Source organism: Balaenoptera borealis, assembly GCF_965194805.1.
Source record: "Balaenoptera borealis genome assembly, contig: HAP1_SCAFFOLD_2311, whole genome shotgun sequence".
In the NCBI taxonomy this organism is placed as follows: domain Eukaryota; kingdom Metazoa; phylum Chordata; class Mammalia; order Artiodactyla; family Balaenopteridae; genus Balaenoptera; species Balaenoptera borealis.
Genome location: NW_028121986.1, coordinates 21945 through 45742, shown reverse-complemented (window position 1 = coordinate 45742; position 23798 = coordinate 21945). Strand labels below are relative to the sequence as shown.

General features: G+C 50.3%; 2 long non-coding RNA genes across 27 annotated transcripts in view; one reads left to right on the top strand and one right to left on the bottom strand.

Moving 5' to 3' along the window:
• Positions 1-169: 169 nt before the first annotated feature.
• LOC309622373 overlaps positions 170-23798 on the top strand; it is a 44995-nt gene continuing 21366 nt past the window's right edge. For 12 of the 20 annotated variants that reach the window (XR_014240776.1, XR_014240777.1, XR_014240778.1 and 9 more), the window contains exons 1-9: positions 170-363; positions 483-1203; positions 3485-3842; positions 5601-6079; positions 13033-13593; positions 15875-16114; positions 17991-18469; positions 19429-19987; positions 22907-23466. This is a non-coding gene — a long non-coding RNA (uncharacterized lncRNA). Of the gene's footprint in view, positions 364-482; positions 1204-1410; positions 1924-3484; positions 4003-5593; positions 6080-13032; positions 13594-15874; positions 16115-17990; positions 18470-19428; positions 19988-22906; positions 23467-23798 lie in introns of those variants that run through there. The other 8 variants (XR_014240788.1, XR_014240789.1, XR_014240790.1 and 5 more) reach the window with 8 other exon arrangements.
• LOC309622374 lies at positions 471-20713 on the bottom strand. Of its 7 annotated transcripts, XR_014240796.1 has the most exons (5): positions 20204-20713; positions 10154-10691; positions 7054-7313; positions 1041-1179; positions 471-517 (listed from the first exon to the last, which is right to left on the bottom strand). It is a non-coding gene; the product is annotated as an uncharacterized lncRNA (long non-coding RNA). The 7 variants fall into 7 exon arrangements; XR_014240802.1 differs by lacking the exons at positions 1041-1179; positions 7054-7313 and having other exon boundaries at positions 503-517; positions 20204-20705; XR_014240797.1 differs by lacking the exons at positions 471-517; positions 1041-1179; positions 7054-7313 and adding an exon at positions 2683-2819 and having other exon boundaries at positions 10134-10691; positions 20204-20706.

Below are 23798 nucleotides of genomic sequence, written 5' to 3'. Positions count from 1 at the left end.
TGAGGTTTTATTCTGGAACGCTGTAGCCTGGGAACATAACTGAGGATTAATTCTGGAACCCTGTGGCCTGGGAACATGACATCAGTGGATTGTGGAACCCTGTGGCCTGGGAACATGAGAACGGTTTGATTCTGGAACCCTGTGTCCTGGGAACATGTCTGAGGTTTGATGGTGAAACACTGTGTCCTGGGAATATGACTGAGGTTTGATGGTGGAAACCTGTGCACTGGGAACATGACTGAGGTCTGATACTGGAACCCCGTGGCCTGGGAACATGACATTGGTTTGATTCTGGAACCCTGTTTCCTGGGAACATGACTGAGGCTTGATGGTGGAAGCCTGTGGCCTGGCAACAGGACTGAGGTTTGATGGTGGAACCCTGTGGCCTGGCAAGATGACTTAGGTTTGATTGTGGAACACTCTGGCCTGGGAACATGACTGAGGCTTGAATGGTGGAACCGTGGCCTGGCAACAGGACTGAGGTTTGATTGTGGAACCCTCTGGCCTGGGAATATGACTGAGGTTTATTTGTGGAACCCTGTGGCCTGGGAACATGACTGGGGTTTTATTTTTGGAACCTGTGTCAAGGGAACTTGACTGAGGTTTGATTCTGGAACCTTGTGTCCTGGGAACTTGACCGAGGTTTGATTCTGGAAGCATGTGGCCTGGGAATATGACTGAGGTTTGATTCTGGAAACCATTGGCCTGGGAACATGACTGATATGAGATTGTGGAATCCTGTGGCCTGGGAACATGACATCGGTTTGGATTCTGGTATCCTGTTGCCTGCGAACATGAAATCGGTTTGATTCTGGAAACCTGTGGCCTGGGAATATGACTGAGGTTTGATGGTGGTACCCTATGGCCTGGCAACATGACTGAGGTTTGATTCTGGATCCCTGTGTCCTGGGAACATGACTGAGGCGTGATTCTGGAAACCTGTGGCCTGGGAACATGACATCTGTTTTAATTGTGCAATACTGTGCCCTGGGAAGCTGACTGAGGCTTGGTTCTGGAACCCTGTGGACTGGGAACATGACTGGGGTTTTCTTCTGGAAACCTGTAGCCTGGGAACATAACTGAGGATTGATTCTGGAACCCTGTGGCCTGGGAACATGACATCAGTGGATTGTGGAACCCTGTGGCCTGGGAACATGAGAACGGTTTGATTCTGGAACCCTGTGGCCTGGGAACATGTCTGAGGTTTGATGGTGGAAACCTGTTGCCTGGCCACATGCCTGAGGTTTGTTTCTGGAACCCTCTTTCCTGGGAACATGACTGAGGTTTGATTCTGGACACCTTTGTCCTGGGAACATGACTGAGGTTTGATTGTGGAACCCTGTGGCCGGCGAACATGACTGAGGTTTGATTGTGGAACCCTGTGTCCTGGGAATATGACTGAGGTTTGATTCTGTAAGTCTGTGGCCTGGGAAATTGAATGAGATTTGATGGCAGAAACCTGTGGACTGGCAACATGACTGAGGTTTGACTGTGGAACCCTCAGGCTTGGGAACATGACTGAGGCTTCATGGTGGAACCCTGTGCCCTGGCAACAGGACTGAGATTTGATGGTGGAAACCTTTGGCCTGGGAACATGACTGAGGCTTGAATCTGGATCCCTGTGGTTTGGGAACATGACTGAGGCGTGATTTTGGAAACCTGTGGCCTGGGAACATGACATCTGTTTAAATTGTGCAATACTGTGCCCTGGGAAGCTGACTGAGGCTTGGTTCTGGAACCCTGTGGACAGGGAACATGTTAGAGGTTTTATTCTGAAACGCTGTAGCCTGGGAACATAACTGAGGATTGATTCTGGAACCCTGTGGCCTGGGTACATGACATCAGTGGATTGTGGAACCCTGTGGCCTGGGAACATGAGAACGGTTTTATTCTGGAACCCTGTGGCCTGGGAACATGTCTGAGGTTTGATGGTGGAAACCTGTAGCCTGGCCACATGACTGAGGTTTGTTTCTGGAACCCTCTTTCCTCGGAACATGACTGAGGTTTGATTCTGGACACCTTTGTCCTGGGAGCATGACATTGGTTTGATTCTGGAACCCTGTTTTCTGGGAACATGACTGAGGCTTGATGGTGGAAGCCTGTGGCCTGGCAAGAGGACTGAGGTTTGATGGTGGAACCCTGTGGCTTGGGAAGATGACTTAGGTTTGACTGTGGAACACTCTGGCCTGGGAACATGACTGAGGCTTGATGGTGGAACCGTGGCCTGGCAACAGGACTGAGGTTTGATTGTGGAACCCTCTGGTCTGGGAATATGACTGAGGTTTAATTGTGGAACCCTGTGGCCAGGGAATATGAGTGAGGCTTGATTCTGGAACCCTGTGGCCTGGGAACATGACTGGGGTTTTATTTTTGGAACCTGTGTCCAGGGAACATGACTGAGGTTTTATTCTGGAACCCTTTGTCCTGGGAACATGACTGAGGTTTGATTCTGGGACCACGTGGCCTGGGAATATGACTGAGGTTTGATTCTGGAAACCATTGGCCTGGGAACATGACTGATATGAGATTGTGGAATCCTGTGGCCTGCGAACATGACACCGGTTTGGATTCTGGTACCCTGTTGCCTGGGAACATGAAATCGGTCTGTTTCTGGAAACCTGTGATCTGGGAATATGACTGAGGTTTGATGGAGATACCCTATGGCCTGGCAACATGACTGAGGTTTGATTCTGGATCCCTGTGGCCTGGGAACATGACTGAGGCCTGATTCTGGAAACTTGTGGCCTGGGAACATGACATCTGTTTAGACTGTGGAATACTGTGCCCTGGGAACCTGACTGAGGCTTGGTTCTGGAACCCTGTGGACTGCGAACATGACTGAGGTTTTTTTCTGGAACCCTGTAGCCTGAGAACATAACTGAGGATTGATTCTGGAACCCTGTGGCCAGGGAACATGACTGAGGTTTTATTCGGGAACCCTGTAGCCTGGGAACATAGCTGACGATTGATTCTCGAACCCTGTGGCCTGGGAACATGACTGAGGTTTGATTCTGGATCCCTGTGGCATGGGAACATGACTGAGGCCTGATTCTGGAAACTTTTGGCCTGGGAACATGACATCTGTTTAGACTGTGGAATACTGTGCCCTGGGAAGCTGACTGAGGCTTGGTTCTGGAACCCTGTGGACTACGAACATGACTGAGGTTTTTTTCTGGAACCCTGTAGCCTGAGAACATAACTGAGGATTGATTCTGGAACCCTGTGGCCTGGGAACATGACTGAGGTTTTATTCGGGAACCCTGTAGCCTGGGAACATAGCTGACGATTGATTCTCGAACCCTGTGGCATGGGAACATGACTGAGGTTTGACTGTGGAACCCTCTGGCCTGGGAACATGACTGTGGTTTGATTCTGAAACCCTTTGGCCTGGGAACATGACTGAGGTTTGGTTCTGGACACCTGTGTACTGGGAACATGACTGAGGTTTGAATGTGGAACCCTGTGGCCAGGGAATATGACTGAGGCTTGATTCTGGAACCCTGTGGCCTGGGAACTTGACTCTGATTTGATCGCAGAAACCTGTGTACTGGCAACATGACTGAGGTTTGATGGTGGAAACCTGTGCACTGGGAACATGACTGAGGCCTGATACTGGAACCCCGTGGCCTGGGAACATGACATTGGGTTGATTCTGGAACCCTGTTTCCTGGGAACATGACTGAGGCTTGATGGTGGAAGCCTGTGGCCTGGCAAGAGGACTGAGGTTTGATGGTGGAACCCTGTGTCCTGGCAAGATGACTTACGTTTGATTGTTGAACACTCTGGCCTGGGAACATGACTGAGGCTTGATGGTGGAACCTTGGCCTGGCAACAGGACTGAGGTTTGATGGTGGAACCCTCTGGCCTGGGAATATGACTGAGGTTTAATTGAGGAACCCTGTGGCCTGGGAATATGAGTGAGGCTTGATTCTGGAACCCTGTGGCCCGGGAAAATGACTGGGGTTTTATTTTTGGAACCTGTGTCCAGGGAACATGACTGAGGTTTTATTCTGGAATCCTTTGTCCTGGGAACATGACTGAGGTTTGATTCTGGAACCATGTGGCCTGGGAATATAACTGAGGTTTGATTCTGGAAACCATTGGCCTGGGAACATGACTGATGTGAGATTGTGGAATCCTGTGGCCTGGGAACATGACATCAGTGGATTCTGGAACCCTGTGGCCTGGGAACACGAGAACGGTTTGATTCTGGAATCCTGTGGCCTGGGAACATGTCTGAGGTTTGATGGTGGAAACCTGTGGCCTGGCCACATGACTGAGGTTTGTTTCTGGAACCCTCTTTCCTGGGAACATGACTGAGGTTTGATTCTGGACACCTTTGTCCTGGGACCATGACTGAGGTTTGATTGTGGAACCCTGTGGCCGGCGAACATGACTGAGGTTTGATTGTGGAACCCTCTGGTCTGGGAATATGACTGAGGTTTGATTCTGGAAATCTGTGGCCTGGGAAATTGACTGAGGTTTGCTGGCAGAAACCTGTGGACTGGCAACATGACTGAGGTTTGATTGTGGAACCCTGTGCCCTGGAAATATGACTGAGGCCTGGTACTGGAAACCCATGGCCTGGGAACTTGACATTGGTTTGATTCTGGAAAACTGTGGCCTGAGAACATGACATCTCTTTAGATTGTGCAATACTGTGCCCTGGGAAGCTGACTGAGGCTAGGTTCTGGAACCCTGTGGACTGGGAACATGACTGAGGTTTTATTCTGGAACGCTGTGGCCTGGGAACATAACTGAGGATTAATTCTGGAACCCTGTGGCCTGGGAACATGACATCAGTGGGTTGTGGAAACCTGTGGCCTGAGAACATGAGAACGGTTTGATTCTGGAACCCTGTAGCCTGGGAACATGTCTGAGGTTTGATGGTGGAAACCTGTGGCCTGGCCACATGACTGAGGTTTGTTTCTGGAACCCTCTTTCCTGGGAACATGACTGAGGTTTGATTCTGGACACCTTTGTCCTGGGAACCTGACTGAGGTTTGATTGTGGAACCCTGTGGCCGGCGAATATGACTGAGGTTTGATTGTGGAACCCTGTGTCCTGGGAATATGACTGAGGTATGATTCTGGAAATCTGTGGCCTGGGAACTTGACTGAGGTTTGATTCTGGAACCATGTGGCCTGGGAATATAACTGAGGTTTGATTATGGAAACCATTGGCCTGGGAACATGACTGATGTGAGATTGTGGAATCCTGTGGCCTGGGAACATGACATCAGTGGATTCTGGAACCCTGTGGCCTGGGAACACGAGAACGGTTTGATTCTGGAATCCTGTGGCCTGGGAACATGACTGAGGTTTGATGGTGGTACCCTGTGGCCTAACGAAATGACTGAGGCTTGATTCTCGAACCCTGTGGCCTGGGCACTTGACTCTGATTTGATCGCAGAAACCTGTGGACTGGCAACATGAATGAGGTTTGATGGTGGAACCCTGTGCACTGGGAACATGACTGAGGCCTGATACTGGAACCCCGTGGCCTGGGAACATGACATTGGTTTGATTCTGGAGCCCTGTTTCCTGGGAACATGAGTGAGGCTTGACGGTGGAAGCCTGTGGCCTCGAAACAGGACTGAGGTTTGATGGTGGAACCCTGTGGCCTGGCAAGATGACTTAGGTTTGATTGTGGAACACTCTGGGCTGGGAACATGACTGAGGCTTGATGGTGGAACCGTGGCCTGGCAACAGGACTGAGGTGTGATTGTGGAACCCTCTGGCCTGGGAATATGACTGAGGTTTAATTGTGGAACCCTGTGGCCTGGGAATATGAGTGAGGCTTGATTCTGGAACCCTGTGTCCTGGGAACATGACTGGGGTTTTATTTTTGGAACCTGTGTCCAGGGATCATGACTGAGGTTTTATTCTGGAACCCTGTGTCCTGGGAACATGACTGAGGTTTGATTCTGGAACCATGTGGCCTGGGAATATGACTCAGGTTTGATTCTGGAAACCATTGGCCTGGGAACATGAATGATGTGAGATTGTGGAATCCTGTGGCCTGGGAACATGACATCGGTTTGGATTCTGGTACCCTGTTGCCTGGGAACATGAAATCGGTTTGATTCTGGAAACCTGTGATCTGGGAATATGACTGAGGATTGATGGTGGTACCCTATGGCCTGGCAAAATGACTGAGGTTTGATTCTGGATCCCTGTGGCCTGGGAACATGACTGAGGATTGATTCTGGAAACTTGTGGCCTGGGAACATGACATCTGTTTAGACTGTGGAGTACTGTGCCCTGGGAACCTGACAGAGGCTTAGTTCTGGAACCCTGTGGACTGTGAATATGACTGAGGTTTTATTCTGGAACCCTGTAGCCTGTGAACATAACTGAGGATTGATTCTGGAACCCTGTGTCTTGGGAACATGACTGAGGTTGGATTCTGGAACCATGTGGTATGGGAACATGACTGAGGTTTGACTGTGGAACCCTCTGGCCTGGGAACATGACTGTGGTTTGATTCTGAAACCCTTTGGCCTGGGAACATGACTGAGGTTTGGTTCTGGAGCCCTGTTCCCTGGAAACATGACTGAGGTTTGATTCTGGACACCTGTGTCCTGGGTACATGACTGAGGTTTGAATGTGGAACCCTGTGGCCAGGGAACATGACTGAGGTTTGATTCTGGAACCCTGTGGCCTGGGAACTTGACTCTAATTTGATCGCAGAAAATTGTGGACTGGCAACATGACTGAGGTTTGATGGTGGAACCCTGTGCACTGGGAACATGACTGAGGACTGATACTGGAACCCCGTTGCCTGGGAACATGACATTGTTTTGATTCTGGAACCCTGTTTCCTGGGAACATAACTGAGGCTTGATGGTGGAAGACTGTGGCCTGGCAACAGGACTGAGGTTTGATGGTGGAACCCTGGGGCCTGGCAAGATGACTTAGGTTTGATTGTGGAACACTCTGGCCTGGGAAAATGACTGAAGCTTGATGGTGGAACCGTGGCCTGGCAACAGGACTGAGATTTGATTGTGGAACCCTCTGGCCTGGGAATATGACTGAGGTTTAATTGTGAAACCTGTGGCCTGGGAATATGAGTGAGGCTTGATTCTGGAACCCTGTGGCCTGGGAACATGACTGGGGTTTTATTTTTGGAACCTGTGTCCAGGGAACATGACTGAGGTTTTATTCTGGAACCCCGTGTCCTGGGAACATGACTGAGGTTTGATTCTGGAACCATGTGCCCTGGGAATATGACTGATGTTTGATTCTGGAAACCATTGGCCTGGGAACATGACTGATGTGAGATTGTGGAATCCTGTGGCCTGGGAACATGACCTCGGTTTGGATTCTGGTACCCTGTTGCCTGGGAACATGAAATTGGTTTGATTCTGGAAACCTGTGGTCTGGGAATATGACTGAGGTTTGATGGTGGTACCCTATGGCCTGGCAACATGACTGAGGTTTGATTCGGGATCCCTGTGGCCTGGAAACATGACTGAGGCGTGATTCTGGAAAACTGTGGCCTGGGAACATGACATCAGTGGATTGTGGAACCCTGTGGCCTGGGAATATGAGAACGGTTTGATTCTGGAATCCTGTGGTCTGGGAATATGACTGAGGTTGGATGATGGTACCCTATGGCCTGGCAACATGACTGAGGTTTGATTCTGGATCCCTGTGGCCTGGGAACATGACTGAGGTTTGATTGTGGAACCCTGTGTCCTGGGAATATGACTGAGGTTTGATTGTGGAAACCTGTGCCCTGGAAACATGACTGAGGCCTGGTACAGGAAACCCATGGCCTGGGAACTTGACATTGGTTTGATTATGGAAACCTGTGTCCTGGGAACATGATTGAGGTTTGATGGAGGAACCCTGTGGCCTGGGAACCTGACTGAGGTTTGATGGTGGTACCCTGTGGCCTGGCAACATGACTGAGGCTTGATTCTGGAACCCTGTGGCCTGGGAACTTGAATGTGGTTTGATCGCAGACACCTGTGGACTGGCAACATGACTGAGGTTTGATGGTGGAACCCTGTGCACTGGGAACATGACTGAGGCCTGATACAGGAACCCCGTGGCCTGGGAACATGACATTGGTTTGATTCTGGAGCCCTGTTTCCTGGGAACATGAGTGAGGCTTGACGGTGGAAGCCTGTGGCCTCGAAACAGGACTGAGGTTTGATGGTGGAACCCTGTGGCCTGGGAACATGACATCGGTTTGGATTCTGGTATCCTGTTGCCTGCGAACATGAAATCGGTTTGATTCTGGAAACCTGTGGCCTGGGAATATGAGTGACGTTTGACAATGGTACGATATGGCCTGGCACAATGACTGAGGTTTGATTCTGGATCCCTGTGGCCTGAGAACATGACTGAGGCGTGATTCTGGAAACCTGTGACCTGGGAACATGGCTGAGGTTTTTTTCTGGAACCCCGTAGCCAGGGAACATAACTGAGGATTGATTCTGGAACCCTGTGGCCTGGGAACATGATTGAGGTTTGAATGTGGAACCATCTGGCCTGGCAACATGACTGTGGTTTGATTCTTGAATCCTTTTCCCTGGAAACATGACTGAGGTTTGATTCTGGACACCTGTGTCCTGGGAACATGACTGAGGATTTATTCCGGAACCCTGTAGCCTGGGAACATAACTGAGGAATGATTCTGGAACCCGGTGTCCTGGGAAAATGATATCAGTGGATTGTGGAACCCTGTGGCCTGGGAAATTGAGAACGGTTTGATTCTGGAACCCTGTGGCCTGGGAACATGTCTGAGGTTTGATGGTGGAAACCAGTGGCATGGCAACATGACTGAGGTTTGATTTTGGAACCATGTGTCCTGGGAATATGACTGAGGTTGGAATCTGGAAATCTGTGGCCTGGGAACTTGACTGAGGATTGATCGCAGAAACCTGTGGACTGGCAACATGACTGAGGCTTGATTCTGGAACCCTGTGACCTGGGAACTTGACTGAGGCCTGATACTGGAACCCCGTGGCCTGGGAACATGACATTGTTTTGATTCTGGAACCCTGTTTCCTGGGAACATGACTGAGGCTTGACGGTGGAAACCTGTGGCCTGGCAACAGGACTCAGGTTTGACGGTGGAAACCTGTGGCTTGGCAAGATTACTTAGGTTTGATTGTGGGACACTCTGGCCTGGGAACATGACTGAGGTTTGATTCTGGATCCCTCTGGCCTGGGAACATGACTGAGGCGTGATTCTGGAAACCTGTGGCCTGGGCACATGACATCTGTTTAGACTGTGGAATACTGTGCCATGGGAACCTGACTGAGGCTTGGTTCTGAAACCCTGTGGACTGGGAACATGACTGAGGTTTTATTCTGGAACGCTGTAGCTGGGAACATAACTGAGGATTGATTCTGGAACCCTGTGGCCTGGGAACATGACATCAGTGGATTCTGGAACCCTGTGGCCTGGGAACATGTCTGAGGTTTGATGGTGGAAACCTGTGGCCTGGCTACATGAGTGAGGTTTGTTTCTGACACCCTGGTCCCTGGGAACATGACTGCGGTTTGATTCTGGACACCTTTGTACTGGGAACATGACTGAGGTTTGATTGTGGAATCCTGTGGCCTGCGACCATGACTGAGGTTTCATTCTGGAACCATGTGTCCTGGGAATATGACTGAGGCTTGATTCTGGTAACCTGTGGCCTGAGAACATGACTTCGGTTGGATTCTGGAACCCTGTGGCATGGGAACATGACTGAGGTATGACTATGGAACCCTCTGGCCTGGCAACATTACTGTGGTTTGATTCTGAAACCCTTTGGGCTGGGAACATGACTGAGGTTTGGTTCTGCAACGCTTTTCCCTGGAAACATGACTGAGGTTTGATGGTGGAAACCTGTGCACTGGGAACATGACTGAGGCCTGATACTGGAACCCCGTGGCCTGGGAACATGACATTGGTTTGATTCTGGATCCCTGTTTCCTGGGAACATGACTGAGGCTTGACGGTGGAAGCCTGTGGCCTGGCAACTGGACTGAGGTTTGATTCTGGATCCCTGTGGCCTGGGAACATGACTGAGGAGTGATTCTGGAAACCTGTGGCCTGGGAACATGACATCTGTTTAGACTGTGGAATATTGTGCCTTGGGAACCTGACTGAGGCTTGGTTCTTGAAACCTGTGGACTGGGAACATGACTGAGGTTTTATTCTGGAACCCTGTAGCCTGGGAACATAACTGAGGATTGATTCTGGAACCCTGTGGCCTGGGAACATGACATCATTGGATTGAGGAACCCTGTGGCCTGGGAACATGAGAACGGTTTGATTCTGGAACCCTGTGGCCTGGGAACATGTCTGAGGTTTGATGTTGGAAACCTGTGGCCTGGCAACATGACTGAGGTTTGTTTCTGAAACCCTGTTCCCTGGGAACATGACTGAGGTTTGATTCTGGACACCTTTGTCCTGGGAACATGACTGAGGTTTGATTGTGGAATCCTGTGGCCTGCGAACATGACTGAGGTTTCATTCTGGAACCATGTGTCCTGGGAATATGACTGAGGCTTGATTCTGGAACCCTGTGGCCTGGGAACTTGACTCTGATTTGATCGCAGAAACCTGTGGACTGGCAACATGACTGAGGTTTGATGGTGGAACCCTGTGCACTGGGAACATGACTGAGGCCTGATACTGGAACCCCGTGGCCTGGGAACATGACATTGGTTTGATTCTGGATCCTTGTTTCCTGGGAACATGACTGAGGCTTGATGGTGGAAGCCTGTGGCCTGGCAACTGGACTGAGGTTTGATTCTGGATCCCTGTGGCCTGGGAACATGACTGAGGAGTGATTCTGGAAACCTGTGGCCTGGGAACATGACATCTGTTTAGACTGTGGAATATTGTGCCTTGGGAACCTGACTGAGGCTTGGTTCTTGAAACCTGTGGACTGGGAACATGACTGAGGTTTTATTCTGGAACCCTGTAGCCTGGGAACATAACTGAGGATTGATTCTGGAACCCTGTGGCCTGGGAACATGACATCATTGGATTGAGGAACCCTGTGGCCTGGGAACATGAGAACGGTTTGATTCTGGAACCCTGTGGCCTGGGAACATGTCTGAGGTTTGATGTTGGAAACCTGTGGCCTGGCAACATGACTGAGGTTTGTTTCTGAAACCCTGTTCCCTGGGAACATGACTGAGGTTTGATTCTGGACACCTTTGTCCTGGGAACATGACTGAGGTTTGATTGTGGAATCCTGTGGCCTGCGGACATGACTGAGGTTTCATTCTGGAACCATGTGTCCTGGGAATATGACTGAGGCTTGATTCTGGAACCCTGTGGCCTGGGAACTTGACTCTGACTTGTTCGCAGAAACCTGTGGACTGGCAACATGAATGAGGTTTGATGGTGGAACCCTGTGCACTGGGAACATGACTGAGGACTGATACTGGAACCGCGTGGCCTGGGAACATGACATTGGTTTGATTCTGGAACCCTGTTTCCTGGGAACATGACTGAGGCTTGATGGTGGAACCGTGGCCTGGCAACAGGACTGAGGTTTGATTGTGGAACCCTCTGGCCTGGGATTATGAATGAGGTTTAATTGTGGAACCCTGTGGCCTGGGAATATGAGTGGGGCTTGATTCTGGAACCCTGTGGCCTGGGAACATGACTGGGGTTTTATTTTTGGAATCTGTGTCCAGGGAACATGACTGAGGTTTGATGGCAGAAACCTGTGGACTGGCAACATGACTGAGGCTTGATAGTGGAACCCTGTGCCCTGGAAACATGACTGAGGCCTGGTACTGGAAACCCAATGTCTGGGAACTTGACATTGGTTCGATTCTGGAAACCAGTGTCCTGGGAACATTATTGAGGTTTGATGGAGGAACCCTGTGACCTGGGAACATGACTGAGGTTTGATGGTGGTACCCTGTGGCCTGGCAACATGATTGAGGCTTGATTCTGGAACCCTGTGGCCTGGCAATATGACTGAGGTTTGATGGTGGTAACCTATGGCCTGGCAACATGACTGAGGTTTGATTCTGGATCCCTGTGGCCTGGGAACATGACTGAGGCATGATTCTGGAAGCCTGTGGCCTGGGAACATGACTGAGGTTTGATTGTGGAACCCTGTGTCCTGGGAATATGACTGAGGTTTGATTCTGGAAATCTGTGGCCTGGAAAATTGACTGACGTTTGATGGCAGAAACCTCTGGACTGGCAACATGACTGAGGTTTGATTGTGGAACCCTGTGCCTTGGAAACATGACTGAGGCCTGGTAATGGAAACCCATAGCCTGGGAACTTGACATTGGTTTGATTCTGGAAAAATGTGGCCTGAGAACATGACTTCTGTTTAGATTGTGCAATACTGTGCACTGGGAAGCTGACTGAGGCTTGGTTCTGGAACCCTGTGGACTGGGAATATGACTGAGGTTTTATTCTGGAACGCTGTAGCCTGGGAACATAACTGAGGATTAATTCTGGAACCCTGTGGCCTGGGAACATGACATCAGTGGATTGTGGAACCCTGTGGCCTGGGAACATGAGAACGGTTTGATTCTGGAACCCTGTGTCCTGGGAACATGTCTGAGGTTTGATGGTGAAACACTGTGTCCTGGGAATATGACTGAGGTTTGATGGTGGAAACCTGTGCACTGGGAACATGACTGAGGTCTGATACTGGAACCCCGTGGCCTGGGAACATGACATTGGTTTGATTCTGGAACCCTGTTTCCTGGGAACATGACTGAGGCTTGATGGTGGAAGCCTGTGGCCTGGCAACAGGACTGAGGTTTGATGGTGGAACCCTGTGGCCTGGCAAGATGACTTAGGTTTGATTGTGGAACACTCTGGCCTGGGAACATGACTGAGGCTTGATGGTGGAACCGTGGCCTGGCAACAGGACTGAGGTTTGATTGTGGAACCCTCTGGCCTGGGAATATGACTGAGGTTTATTTGTGGAACCCTGTGGCCTGGGAACATGACTGGGGTTTTATTTTTGGAACCTGTGTCAAGGGAACTTGACTGAGGTTTGATTCTGGAACCTTGTGTCCTGGGAACTTGACCGAGGTTTGATTCTGGAAGCATGTGGCCTGGGAATATGACTGAGGTTTGATTCTGGAAACCATTGGCCTGGGAACATGACTGATATGAGATTGTGGAATCCTGTGGCCTGGGAACATGACATCGGTTTGGATTCTGGTATCCTGTTGCCTGCGAACATGAAATCGGTTTGATTCTGGAAACCTGTGGCCTGGGAATATGACTGAGGTTTGATGGTGGTACCCTATGGCCTGGCAACATGACTGAGGTTTGATTCTGGATCCCTGTGTCCTGGGAACATGACTGAGGCGTGATTCTGGAAACCTGTGGCCTGGGAACATGACATCTGTTTTAATTGTGCAATACTGTGCCCTGGGAAGCTGACTGAGGCTTGGTTCTGGAACCCTGTGGACTGGGAACATGACTGGGGTTTTCTTCTGGAAACCTGTAGCCTGGGAACATAACTGAGGATTGATTCTGGAACCCTGTGGCCTGGGAACATGACATCAGTGGATTGTGGAACCCTGTGGCCTGGGAACATGAGAACGGTTTGATTCTGGAACCCTGTGGCCTGGGAACATGTCTGAGGTTTGATGGTGGAAACCTGTTGCCTGGCCACATGCCTGAGGTTTGTTTCTGGAACCCTCTTTCCTGGGAACATGACTGAGGTTTGATTCTGGACACCTTTGTCCTGGGAACATGACTGAGGTTTGATTGTGGAACCCTGTGGCCGGCGAACATGACTGAGGTTTGATTGTGGAACCCTGTGTCCTGGGAATATGACTGAGGTTTGATTCTGTAAGTCTGTGGCCTGGGAAATTGAATGAGATTTGATGGCAGAAACCTGTGGACTGGCAACATGACTGAGGTTTGACTGTGGAACCCTCAGGCTTGGGAACATGACTGAGGCTTCATGGTGGAACCCTGTGCCCTGGCAACAGGACTGAGATTTGATGGTGGAAACCTTTGGCCTGGGAACATGACTGAGGCTTGAATCTGGATCCCTGTGGTTTGGGAACATGACTGAGGCGTGATTTTGGAAACCTGTGGCCTGGGAACATGACATCTGTTTAAATTGTGCAATACTGTGCCCTGGGAAGCTGACTGAGGCTTGGTTCTGGAACCCTGTGGACAGGGAACATGTTAGAGGTTTTATTCTGAAACGCTGTAGCCTGGGAACATAACTGAGGATTGATTCTGGAACCCTGTGGCCTGGGTACATGACATCAGTGGATTGTGGAACCCTGTGGCCTGGGAACATGAGAACGGTTTTATTCTGGAACCCTGTGGCCTGGGAACATGTCTGAGGTTTGATGGTGGAAACCTGTAGCCTGGCCACATGACTGAGGTTTGTTTCTGGAACCCTCTTTCCTCGGAACATGACTGAGGTTTGATTCTGGACACCTTTGTCCTGGGAGCATGACATTGGTTTGATTCTGGAACCCTGTTTTCTGGGAACATGACTGAGGCTTGATGGTGGAAGCCTGTGGCCTGGCAAGAGGACTGAGGTTTGATGGTGGAACCCTGTGGCTTGGGAAGATGACTTAGGTTTGACTGTGGAACACTCTGGCCTGGGAACATGACTGAGGCTTGATGGTGGAACCGTGGCCTGGCAACAGGACTGAGGTTTGATTGTGGAACCCTCTGGTCTGGGAATATGACTGAGGTTTAATTGTGGAACCCTGTGGCCAGGGAATATGAGTGAGGCTTGATTCTGGAACCCTGTGGCCTGGGAACATGACTGGGGTTTTATTTTTGGAACCTGTGTCCAGGGAACATGACTGAGGTTTTATTCTGGAACCCTTTGTCCTGGGAACATGACTGAGGTTTGATTCTGGGACCACGTGGCCTGGGAATATGACTGAGGTTTGATTCTGGAAACCATTGGCCTGGGAACATGACTGATATGAGATTGTGGAATCCTGTGGCCTGCGAACATGACACCGGTTTGGATTCTGGTACCCTGTTGCCTGGGAACATGAAATCGGTCTGTTTCTGGAAACCTGTGATCTGGGAATATGACTGAGGTTTGATGGAGATACCCTATGGCCTGGCAACATGACTGAGGTTTGATTCTGGATCCCTGTGGCCTGGGAACATGACTGAGGCCTGATTCTGGAAACTTGTGGCCTGGGAACATGACATCTGTTTAGACTGTGGAATACTGTGCCCTGGGAACCTGACTGAGGCTTGGTTCTGGAACCCTGTGGACTGCGAACATGACTGAGGTTTTTTTCTGGAACCCTGTAGCCTGAGAACATAACTGAGGATTGATTCTGGAACCCTGTGGCCAGGGAACATGACTGAGGTTTTATTCGGGAACCCTGTAGCCTGGGAACATAGCTGACGATTGATTCTCGAACCCTGTGGCCTGGGAACATGACTGAGGTTTGATTCTGGATCCCTGTGGCCTGGGAACATGACTGAGGCCTGATTCTGGAAACTTGTGGCCTGGGAACATGACATCTGTTTAGACTGTGGAATACTGTGCCCTGGGAAGCTGACTGAGGCTTGGTTCTGGAACCCTGTGGACTACGAACATGACTGAGGTTTTTTTCTGGAACCCTGTAGCCTGAGAACATAACTGAGGATTGATTCTGGAACCCTGTGGCCTGGGAACATGACTGAGGTTTTATTCGGGAACCCTGTAGCCTGGGAACATAGCTGACGATTGATTCTCGAACCCTGTGGCATGGGAACATGACTGAGGTTTGACTGTGGAACCCTCTGGCCTGGGAACATGACTGTGGTTTGATTCTGAAACCCTTTGGCCTGGGAACATGACTGAGGTTTGGTTCTGGACACCTGTGTACTGGGAACATGACTGAGGTTTGAATGTGGAACCCTGTGGCCAGGGAATATGACTGAGGCTTGATTCTGGAACCCTGTGGCCTGGGAACTTGACTCTGATTTGATCGCAGAAACCTGTGTACTGGCAACATGACTGAGGTTTGATGGTGGAAACCTGTGCACTGGGAACATGACTGAGGCCTGATACTGGAACCCCGTGGCCTGGGAACATGACATTGGGTTGATTCTGGAACCCTGTTTCCTGGGAACATGACTGAGGCTTGATGGTGGAAGCCTGTGGCCTGGCAAGAGGACTGAGGTTTGATGGTGGAACCCTGTGTCCTGGCAAGATGACTTACGTTTGATTGTTGAACACTCTGGCCTGGGAACATGACTGAGGCTTGATGGTGGAACCTTGGCCTGGCAACAGGACTGAGGTTTGATGGTGGAACCCTCTGGCCTGGGAATATGACTGAGGTTTAATTGAGGAACCCTGTGGCCTGGGAATATGAGTGAGGCTTGATTCTGGAACCCTGTGGCCCGGGAAAATGACTGGGGTTTTATTTTTGGAACCTGTGTCCAGGGAACATGACTGAGGTTTTATTCTGGAATCCTTTGTCCTGGGAACATGACTGAGGTTTGATTCTGGAACCATGTGGCCTGGGAATATAACTGAGGTTTGATTCTGGAAACCATTGGCCTGGGAACATGACTGATGTGAGATTGTGGAATCCTGTGGCCTGGGAACATGACATCAGTGGATTCTGGAACCCTGTGGCCTGGGAACACGAGAACGGTTTGATTCTGGAATCCTGTGGCCTGGGAACATGTCTGAGGTTTGATGGTGGAAACCTGTGGCCTGGCCACATGACTGAGGTTTGTTTCTGGAACCCTCTTTCCTGGGAACATGACTGAGGTTTGATTCTGGACACCTTTGTCCTGGGACCATGACTGAGGTTTGATTGTGGAACCCTGTGGCCGGCGAACATGACTGAGGTTTGATTGTGGAACCCTCTGGTCTGGGAATATGACTGAGGTTTGATTCTGGAAATCTGTGGCCTGGGAAATTGACTGAGGTTTGCTGGCAGAAACCTGTGGACTGGCAACATGACTGAGGTTTGATTGTGGAACCCTGTGCCCTGGAAATATGACTGAGGCCTGGTACTGGAAACCCATGGCCTGGGAACTTGACATTGGTTTGATTCTGGAAAACTGTGGCCTGAGAACATGACATCTCTTTAGATTGTGCAATACTGTGCCCTGGGAAGCTGACTGAGGCTAGGTTCTGGAACCCTGTGGACTGGGAACATGACTGAGGTTTTATTCTGGAACGCTGTGGCCTGGGAACATAACTGAGGATTAATTCTGGAACCCTGTGGCCTGGGAACATGACATCAGTGGGTTGTGGAAACCTGTGGCCTGAGAACATGAGAACGGTTTGATTCTGGAACCCTGTAGCCTGGGAACATGTCTGAGGTTTGATGGTGGAAACCTGTGGCCTGGCCACATGACTGAGGTTTGTTTCTGGAACCCTCTTTCCTGGGAACATGACTGAGGTTTGATTCTGGACACCTTTGTCCTGGGAACCTGACTGAGGTTTGATTGTGGAACCCTGTGGCCGGCGAATATGACTGAGGTTTGATTGTGGAACCCTGTGTCCTGGGAATATGACTGAGGTATGATTCTGGAAATCTGTGGCCTGGGAACTTGACTGAGGTTTGATTCTGGAACCATGTGGCCTGGGAATATAACTGAGGTTTGATTATGGAAACCATTGGCCTGGGAACATGACTGATGTGAGATTGTGGAATCCTGTGGCCTGGGAACATGACATCAGTGGATTCTGGAACCCTGTGGCCTGGGAACACGAGAACGGTTTGATTCTGGAATCCTGTGGCCTGGGAACATGACTGAGGTTTGATGGTGGTACCCTGTGGCCTAACGAAATGACTGAGGCTTGATTCTCGAACCCTGTGGCCTGGGCACTTGACTCTGATTTGATCGCAGAAACCTGTGGACTGGCAACATGAATGAGGTTTGATGGTGGAACCCTGTGCACTGGGAACATGACTGAGGCCTGATACTGGAACCCCGTGGCCTGGGAACATGACATTGGTTTGATTCTGGAGCCCTGTTTCCTGGGAACATGAGTGAGGCTTGACGGTGGAAGCCTGTGGCCTCGAAACAGGACTGAGGTTTGATGGTGGAACCCTGTGGCCTGGCAAGATGACTTAGGTTTGATTGTGGAACACTCTGGGCTGGGAACATGACTGAGGCTTGATGGTGGAACCGTGGCCTGGCAACAGGACTGAGGTGTGATTGTGGAACCCTCTGGCCTGGGAATATGACTGAGGTTTAATTGTGGAACCCTGTGGCCTGGGAATATGAGTGAGGCTTGATTCTGGAACCCTGTGTCCTGGGAACATGACTGGGGTTTTATTTTTGGAACCTGTGTCCAGGGATCATGACTGAGGTTTTATTCTGGAACCCTGTGTCCTGGGAACATGACTGAGGTTTGATTCTGGAACCATGTGGCCTGGGAATATGACTCAGGTTTGATTCTGGAAACCATTGGCCTGGGAACATGAATGATGTGAGATTGTGGAATCCTGTGGCCTGGGAACATGACATCGGTTTGGATTCTGGTACCCTGTTGCCTGGGAACATGAAATCGGTTTGATTCTGGAAACCTGTGATCTGGGAATATGACTGAGGATTGATGGTGGTACCCTATGGCCTGGCAAAATGACTGAGGTTTGATTCTGGATCCCTGTGGCCTGGGAACATGACTGAGGATTGATTCTGGAAACTTGTGGCCTGGGAACATGACATCTGTTTAGACTGTGGAGTACTGTGCCCTGGGAACCTGACAGAGGCTTAGTTCTGGAACCCTGTGGACTGTGAATATGACTGAGGTTTTATTCTGGAACCCTGTAGCCTGTGAACATAACTGAGGATTGATTCTGGAACCCTGTGTCTTGGGAACATGACTGAGGTTGGATTCTGGAACCATGTGGTATGGGAACATGACTGAGGTTTGACTGTGGAACCCTCTGGCCTGGGAACATGACTGTGGTTTGATTCTGAAACCCTTTGGCCTGGGAACATGACTGAGGTTTGGTTCTGGAGCCCTGTTCCCTGGAAACATGACTGAGGTTTGATTCTGGACACCTGTGTCCTGGGTACATGACTGAGGTTTGAATGTGGAACCCTGTGGCCAGGGAACATGACTGAGGTTTGATTCTGGAACCCTGTGGCCTGGGAACTTGACTCTAATTTGATCGCAGAAAATTGTGGACTGGCAACATGACTGAGGTTTGATGGTGGAACCCTGTGCACTGGGAACATGACTGAGGACTGATACTGGAACCCCGTTGCCTGGGAACATGACATTGTTTTGATTCTGGAACCCTGTTTCCTGGGAACATAACTGAGGCTTGATGGTGGAAGACTGTGGCCTGGCAACAGGACTGAGGTTTGATGGTGGAACCCTGGGGCCTGGCAAGATGACTTAGGTTTGATTGTGGAACACTCTGGCCTGGGAAAATGACTGAAGCTTGATGGTGGAACCGTGGCCTGGCAACAGGACTGAGATTTGATTGTGGAACCCTCTGGCCTGGGAATATGACTGAGGTTTAATTGTGAAACCTGTGGCCTGGGAATATGAGTGAGGCTTGATTCTGGAACCCTGTGGCCTGGGAACATGACTGGGGTTTTATTTTTGGAACCTGTGTCCAGGGAACATGACTGAGGTTTTATTCTGGAACCCCGTGTCCTGGGAACATGACTGAGGTTTGATTCTGGAACCATGTGCCCTGGGAATATGACTGATGTTTGATTCTGGAAACCATTGGCCTGGGAACATGACTGATGTGAGATTGTGGAATCCTGTGGCCTGGGAACATGACCTCGGTTTGGATTCTGGTACCCTGTTGCCTGGGAACATGAAATTGGTTTGATTCTGGAAACCTGTGGTCTGGGAATATGACTGAGGTTTGATGGTGGTACCCTATGGCCTGGCAACATGACTGAGGTTTGATTCGGGATCCCTGTGGCCTGGAAACATGACTGAGGCGTGATTCTGGAAAACTGTGGCCTGGGAACATGACATCAGTGGATTGTGGAACCCTGTGGCCTGGGAATATGAGAACGGTTTGATTCTGGAATCCTGTGGTCTGGGAATATGACTGAGGTTGGATGATGGTACCCTATGGCCTGGCAACATGACTGAGGTTTGATTCTGGATCCCTGTGGCCTGGGAACATGACTGAGGTTTGATTGTGGAACCCTGTGTCCTGGGAATATGACTGAGGTTTGATTGTGGAAACCTGTGCCCTGGAAACATGACTGAGGCCTGGTACAGGAAACCCATGGCCTGGGAACTTGACATTGGTTTGATTATGGAAACCTGTGTCCTGGGAACATGATTGAGGTTTGATGGAGGAACCCTGTGGCCTGGGAACCTGACTGAGGTTTGATGGTGGTACCCTGTGGCCTGGCAACATGACTGAGGCTTGATTCTGGAACCCTGTGGCCTGGGAACTTGAATGTGGTTTGATCGCAGACACCTGTGGACTGGCAACATGACTGAGGTTTGATGGTGGAACCCTGTGCACTGGGAACATGACTGAGGCCTGATACAGGAACCCCGTGGCCTGGGAACATGACATTGGTTTGATTCTGGAGCCCTGTTTCCTGGGAACATGAGTGAGGCTTGACGGTGGAAGCCTGTGGCCTCGAAACAGGACTGAGGTTTGATGGTGGAACCCTGTGGCCTGGGAACATGACATCGGTTTGGATTCTGGTATCCTGTTGCCTGCGAACATGAAATCGGTTTGATTCTGGAAACCTGTGGCCTGGGAATATGAGTGACGTTTGACAATGGTACGATATGGCCTGGCACAATGACTGAGGTTTGATTCTGGATCCCTGTGGCCTGAGAACATGACTGAGGCGTGATTCTGGAAACCTGTGACCTGGGAACATGGCTGAGGTTTTTTTCTGGAACCCCGTAGCCAGGGAACATAACTGAGGATTGATTCTGGAACCCTGTGGCCTGGGAACATGATTGAGGTTTGAATGTGGAACCATCTGGCCTGGCAACATGACTGTGGTTTGATTCTTGAATCCTTTTCCCTGGAAACATGACTGAGGTTTGATTCTGGACACCTGTGTCCTGGGAACATGACTGAGGATTTATTCCGGAACCCTGTAGCCTGGGAACATAACTGAGGAATGATTCTGGAACCCGGTGTCCTGGGAAAATGATATCAGTGGATTGTGGAACCCTGTGGCCTGGGAAATTGAGAACGGTTTGATTCTGGAACCCTGTGGCCTGGGAACATGTCTGAGGTTTGATGGTGGAAACCAGTGGCATGGCAACATGACTGAGGTTTGATTTTGGAACCATGTGTCCTGGGAATATGACTGAGGTTGGAATCTGGAAATCTGTGGCCTGGGAACTTGACTGAGGATTGATCGCAGAAACCTGTGGACTGGCAACATGACTGAGGCTTGATTCTGGAACCCTGTGACCTGGGAACTTGACTGAGGCCTGATACTGGAACCCCGTGGCCTGGGAACATGACATTGTTTTGATTCTGGAACCCTGTTTCCTGGGAACATGACTGAGGCTTGACGGTGGAAACCTGTGGCCTGGCAACAGGACTCAGGTTTGACGGTGGAAACCTGTGGCTTGGCAAGATTACTTAGGTTTGATTGTGGGACACTCTGGCCTGGGAACATGACTGAGGTTTGATTCTGGATCCCTCTGGCCTGGGAACATGACTGAGGCGTGATTCTGGAAACCTGTGGCCTGGGCACATGACATCTGTTTAGACTGTGGAATACTGTGCCCTGGGAACCTGACTGAGGCTTGGTTCTGAAACCCTGTGGACTGGGAACATGACTGAGGTTTTATTCTGGAACGCTGTAGCTGGGAACATAACTGAGGATTGATTCTGGAACCCTGTGGCCTGGGAACATGACATCAGTGGATTCTGGAACCCTGTGGCCTGGGAACATGTCTGAGGTTTGATGGTGGAAACCTGTGGCCTGGCTACATGAGTGAGGTTTGTTTCTGACACCCTGGTCCCTGGGAACATGACTGCGGTTTGATTCTGGACACCTTTGTACTGGGAACATGACTGAGGTTTGATTGTGGAATCCTGTGGCCTGCGACCATGACTGAGGTTTCATTCTGGAACCATGTGTCCTGGGAATATGACTGAGGCTTGATTCTGGTAACCTGTGGCCTGAGAACATGACTTCGGTTGGATTCTGGAACCCTGTGGCATGGGAACATGACTGAGGTATGACTATGGAACCCTCTGGCCTGGCAACATTACTGTGGTTTGATTCTGAAACCCTTTGGGCTGGGAACATGACTGAGGTTTGGTTCTGCAACGCTTTTCCCTGGAAACATGACTGAGGTTTGATGGTGGAAACCTGTGCACTGGGAACATGACTGAGGCCTGATACTGGAACCCCGTGGCCTGGGAACATGACATTGGTTTGATTCTGGATCCCTGTTTCCTGGGAACATGACTGAGGCTTGACGGTGGAAGCCTGTGGCCTGGCAACTGGACTGAGGTTTGATTCTGGATCCCTGTGGCCTGGGAACATGACTGAGGAGTGATTCTGGAAACCTGTGGCCTGGGAACATGACATCTGTTTAGACTGTGGAATATTGTGCCTTGGGAACCTGACTGAGGCTTGGTTCTTGAAACCTGTGGACTGGGAACATGACTGAGGTTTTATTCTGGAACCCTGTAGCCTGGGAACATAACTGAGGATTGATTCTGGAACCCTGTGGCCTGGGAACATGACATCATTGGATTGAGGAACCCTGTGGCCTGGGAACATGAGAACGGTTTGATTCTGGAACCCTGTGGCCTGGGAACATGTCTGAGGTTTGATGTTGGAAACCTGTGGCCTGGCAACATGACTGAGGTTTGTTTCTGAAACCCTGTTCCCTGGGAACATGACTGAGGTTTGATTCTGGACACCTTTGTCCTGGGAACATGACTGAGGTTTGATTGTGGAATCCTGTGGCCTGCGAACATGACTGAGGTTTCATTCTGGAACCATGTGTCCTGGGAATATGACTGAGGCTTGATTCTGGAACCCTGTGGCCTGGGAACTTGACTCTGATTTGATCGCAGAAACCTGTGGACTGGCAACATGACTGAGGTTTGATGGTGGAACCCTGTGCACTGGGAACATGACTGAGGCCTGATACTGGAACCCCGTGGCCTGGGAACATGACATTGGTTTGATTCTGGATCCTTGTTTCCTGGGAACATGACTGAGGCTTGATGGTGGAAGCCTGTGGCCTGGCAACTGGACTGAGGTTTGATTCTGGATCCCTGTGGCCTGGGAACATGACTGAGGAGTGATTCTGGAAACCTGTGGCCTGGGAACATGACATCTGTTTAGACTGTGGAATATTGTGCCTTGGGAACCTGACTGAGGCTTGGTTCTTGAAACCTGTGGACTGGGAACATGACTGAGGTTTTATTCTGGAACCCTGTAGCCTGGGAACATAACTGAGGATTGATTCTGGAACCCTGTGGCCTGGGAACATGACATCATTGGATTGAGGAACCCTGTGGCCTGGGAACATGAGAACGGTTTGATTCTGGAACCCTGTGGCCTGGGAACATGTCTGAGGTTTGATGTTGGAAACCTGTGGCCTGGCAACATGACTGAGGTTTGTTTCTGAAACCCTGTTCCCTGGGAACATGACTGAGGTTTGATTCTGGACACCTTTGTCCTGGGAACATGACTGAGGTTTGATTGTGGAATCCTGTGGCCTGCGGACATGACTGAGGTTTCATTCTGGAACCATGTGTCCTGGGAATATGACTGAGGCTTGATTCTGGAACCCTGTGGCCTGGGAACTTGACTCTGACTTGTTCGCAGAAACCTGTGGACTGGCAACATGAATGAGGTTTGATGGTGGAACCCTGTGCACTGGGAACATGACTGAGGACTGATACTGG